The sequence below is a fragment of the Morus notabilis genome, unplaced genomic scaffold (assembly GCF_000414095.1).
Source record: "Morus notabilis unplaced genomic scaffold, ASM41409v2 Scaffold336, whole genome shotgun sequence".
Classification (NCBI taxonomy): domain Eukaryota; kingdom Viridiplantae; phylum Streptophyta; class Magnoliopsida; order Rosales; family Moraceae; genus Morus; species Morus notabilis.
In genome coordinates, this window is record NW_010367552.1 from 98,797 (window position 1) to 104,233 (window position 5,437).

Here is a 5,437-nt window from a genome sequence, read left to right on the forward strand (position 1 = left end):
AAGCAAAAAATTTATTGACAATTTTTTTCCTTGTGTATTCACATTGTAGAGTAAAGCTTATAAGGAATAATTGGAACATTTTTATCACTCGTTTAATTTAAACTAATAATTGCATGATATACTGCTAGATATTGTTTTGGTTTTAGGTACATAATTCACAGTATATATATATATATATGAGTGGTTTTAGTGGTTACTCTAATATTTATTCATCAATGTGTTGGGAATATCCTTAAACATGAGATGTAATTTTGAATTTTATTATGGGGAAGGTTGTAGCATAATAGAAAATATTCTGCAAGGCAATAGCGTAATACAACAAATAATAGAAAATATTCTGTAAGTGTTGTAGCATGCTGAAGAATATGTGTATATCTATATATCGATGAGGATGCCTCAATCTCTTGTATTTATAGTTGATGAGATTCCATGAGTTGTTTTCCGTTTCTTTGAGCGATTTGGCATTCAATTCGTGATATTTATTTCCTTTTTGAGTGATATTTGATCTTTCTTAACATATTCACCTTCTTGTTGACTAGTCAAACGTGATTTGTTACCCATTACGAGTTGATTGTGCTTTATTATTGTGCGGTTACTAAGGATATAGTTTCCTTATGTGGAAGGCAATCCGATTTTTCCAATGAGAGTGTTACTTGCGGCCTAAGTTAACCGTTGGCCTCTTTCTTTCTTAATTCCTCTAGCTTGATTGGCTAATTTTCCTCTTTTTCTGGATGATTCTGCTGCCAATTTCTGAGGATATTCTCTGATTTCTTGGTGCCCAAGGCTTGTGTGTCGACTCATGAAATCAACCATTGGAATTGACTGATTAATGAGTCATTTTAGCATGTCTGGGGAGTCGAAATGACTTATTTAGTGACGTTTTGGAGCCTAAATTATCACGTGTACGAAGAGAGATGAGGTATGAAATCTGACCTCAACAAGATTCATTAATATTAGATTCAAGCAATATTGCTTCTTGAAACCAACATAGCTTCAAAGTTGGCTAGATGCATTAAGTGCATGAGATAAAGTATAGCCCATATAATGTTGCTTACTCTTCCAAAGTAGATTTTTTAATATGCTTTTCGCTGAAAGGCAGAAATCCTTTCACAGAATATGTATATGATTATTTTTTTATTTTTATTTTTATCCTTTAACAAAAGCATGATATATATGTATATATATATAAATATATATATATATATGGATAAAGTATAGCCCATATAATGTTGCTTACTCTTCCAAAGTAGATTTTTTAATATGCTTTTCGCTGAAAGGCAGAAATCCTTTCACAGAATATGTATATGATTATTTTTTTATTTTTATTTTTATCCTTTAACAAAAGCATGATATATATGTATATATATATAAATATATATATATATATGCGTAAGTACGTTTGCGGAAAACTGCATGTGGAGTAAATCTTATTTGTGGATTTGGAAAACAAAAGGTTCTCATGTAATTTGTCCCTTCTTCTGTGCAAATTAGGTGTACTGATATGTGTGTCTGTGTGTCTCTGTGTGTGTGTGTGTGTGTGTGTATGTGTAGATATCCAGATTGTGGGAATGGCTTTGTTTTGTCCCTACACATGCTGCAATTATTTATTTTCTGCGGCATATTGTTATAGTTCTAGGCGGCAGTCATGACATACATTTCATTTCTACCTCTTCAAAATAAATGCTTCTCATCTTAAAGTGTACTATTCATGTTATGGATTACAATTTGAGCCAAAACAAAATGTTATGGATTTGGCCTTTGCTGAAATCAATTCATTAGTAAAGCCTAAAGTACTATTTGAGATCTGGGAGTTTGTAATAGCTAGCTAGAATAGCTAGAGGGAATTAGGATCATCTTATACTCTTATTTGAGATCTGGGACTTGGTAATATTTGATTAATGAGCATGTGCAAAATAAAAGAACCAAAGTTAAGTATACATTTGGTGTTTATTTTTCACATTATTAGAGTAAAGCTAACGAAGACATGGTTGTATATATTCTTACTTTTGTCATAAAAGAATTGGCAACTCTAAACAAATTGGATGATTTACTGCTAGATAGTGTTTTGTTTTTCGTTGCAGAATTCATGCATGCATGCATGGGATATATATATATATAATACACACACACACACACACACAAAGGATCTTGTGCAAATTCATGCATGCATGGCGTGTTTTCTGTCTAAATCCATTCCTTGATCATTAATATGATACAAATCTAGTACTTAATAAGCTATAGCATTGAATTGTCTTAGTCTTGGAGCCAGTGAAGAGTCGAGAACTAGGTACATATAATTAATGATTGTTCCTCTTATCAGAATCAATGATATATCATTCAAACATGTCGGCCTCGTGAAGAGATATAATTGGTCCATGTAATGCAACAAAACCTGTTTATCTGACCCTTCAAAACATGCTTAAACATGTCCTCAAAAGCACTTATTTATGCACATGACACTGAAATAAAATTAAATGGCGCATATTTTATATATATATATATATATATATATATATAATGCTGGGTTTATCTTCTAAAACAGCCAAGAACCTGATCCCTTTTTCTCTTTGCCTTGTCTAGTGGATATATATATATATATATATCAAGAAAACAAATAGTACTGATGAGACTAAACCATGTGCATTATTAACACCAATATTAAATATGTCTGTTGATTGGCAATCTTTTTTTCTTTTTTGGTTTGCAAGTATGGCCCCAAGGATAGCTACTTTCTCAGACCAATGTGGTCCCTAGAGTAGACGCTATCTAAAATCTGCATTAATACAAATTCTGTTCTAGCCATGTGAAAGGACTAGAGAGGATTCAATCCAATTCTGAATGTGGTATAATGAACAGCAGATATTTCCATTATGATATTATGTTGTTTTGCCAAAAATACCTTTAGGCACTGCTTCGCTATATATATATATATATGTAATTTTGAATTTTATTATGGGGAAGGTTGTAGCATAATAGAAAATATTCTGCAAGGCAATAGCGTAATACAACAAATAATAGAAAATATTCTGTAAGTGTTGTAGCATGCTGAAGAATATGTGTATATCTATATATCGATGAGGATGCCTCAATCTCTTGTATTTATAGTTGATGAGATTCCATGAGTTGTTTTCCGTTTCTTTGAGCGATTTGGCATTCAATTCGTGATATTTATTTCCTTTTTGAGTGATATTTGATCTTTCTTAACATATTCACCTTCTTGTTGACTAGTCAAACGTGATTTGTTACCCATTACGAGTTGATTGTGCTTTATTATTGTGCGGTTACTAAGGATATAGTTTCCTTATGTGGAAGGCAATCCGATTTTTCCAATGAGAGTGTTACTTGCGGCCTAAGTTAACCGTTGGCCTCTTTCTTTCTTAATTCCTCTAGCTTGATTGGCTAATTTTCCTCTTTTTCTGGATGATTCTGCTGCCAATTTCTGAGGATATTCTCTGATTTCTTGGTGCCCAAGGCTTGTGTGTCGACTCATGAAATCAACCATTGGAATTGACTGATTAATGAGTCATTTTAGCATGTCTGGGGAGTCGAAATGACTTATTTAGTGACGTTTTGGAGCCTAAATTATCACGTGTACGAAGAGAGATGAGGTATGAAATCTGACCTCAACAAGATTCATTAATATTAGATTCAAGCAATATTGCTTCTTGAAACCAACATAGCTTCAAAGTTGGCTAGATGCATTAAGTGCATGAGATAAAGTATAGCCCATATAATGTTGCTTACTCTTCCAAAGTAGATTTTTTAATATGCTTTTCGCTGAAAGGCAGAAATCCTTTCACAGAATATGTATATGATTATTTTTTTATTTTTATTTTTATCCTTTAACAAAAGCATGATATATATGTATATATATATAAATATATATATATATATGCGTAAGTACGTTTGCGGAAAACTGCATGTGGAGTAAATCTTATTTGTGGATTTGGAAAACAAAAGGTTCTCATGTAATTTGTCCCTTCTTCTGTGCAAATTAGGTGTACTGATATGTGTGTCTGTGTGTCTCTGTGTGTGTGTGTGTGTGTGTGTATGTGTAGATATCCAGATTGTGGGAATGGCTTTGTCCCTACCTTTCACATGCTGCAATTATTTATTTTCTGCGGCATATTGTTATAGTTCTAGGCGGCAGTCATGACATACATTTTATATCTACCTCTTCAAAATAAATGCTTCTCATCTTAAAGTGTACTATTCATGTTATGGATTACAATTTGAGCCAAAACAAAATGTTATGGATTTGGCCTTTGCTGAAATCAATTCATTAGTAAAGCCTAAAGTACTATTTGAGATCTGGGAGTTTGTAATAGCTAGCTAGAATAGCTAGAGGGAATTAGGATCATCTTATACTCTTATTTGAGATCTGGGACTTGGTAATATTTGATTAATGAGCATGTGCAAAATAAAAGAACCAAAGTTAAGTATACATTTGGTGTTTATTTTTCACATTATTAGAGTAAAGCTAACGAAGACATGGTTGTATATATTCTTACTTTTGTCATAAAAGAATTGGCAACTCTAAACAAATTGGATGATTTACTGCTAGATAGTGTTTTGTTTTTCGTTGCAGAATTCATGCATGCATGCATGGGATATATATATATATAATACACACACACACACACACACAAAGGATCTTGTGCAAATTCATGCATGCATGGCGTGTTTTCTGTCTAAATCCATTCCTTGATCATTAATATGATACAAATCTAGTACTTAATAAGCTATAGCATTGAATTGTCTTAGTCTTGGAGCCAGTGAAGAGTCGAGAACTAGGTACATATAATTAATGATTGTTCCTCTTATCAGAATCAATGATATATCATTCAAACATGTCGGCCTCGTGAAGAGATATAATTGGTCCATGTAATGCAACAAAACCTGTTTATCTGACCCTTCAAAACATGCTTAAACATGTCCTCAAAAGCACTTATTTATGCACATGACACTGAAATAAAATTAAATGGCGCATATTTTATATATATATATATATATATATATATATAATGCTGGGTTTATCTTCTAAAACAGCCAAGAACCTGATCCCTTTTTCTCTTTGCCTTGTCTAGTGGATATATATATATATATATCAAGAAAACAAATAGTACTGATGAGACTAAACCATGTGCATTATTAACACCAATATTAAATATGTCTGTTGATTGGCAATCTTTTTTTCTTTTTTGGTTTGCAAGTATGGCCCCAAGGATAGCTACTTTCTCAGACCAATGTGGTCCCTAGAGTAGACGCTATCTAAAATCTGCATTAATACAAATTCTGTTCTAGCCATGTGAAAGGACTAGAGAGGATTCAATCCAATTCTGAATGTGGTATAATGAACAGCAGATATTTCCATTATGATATTATGTTGTTTTGCCAAAAATACCTTTAGGCACTGCTTCGCTATATATATATATAT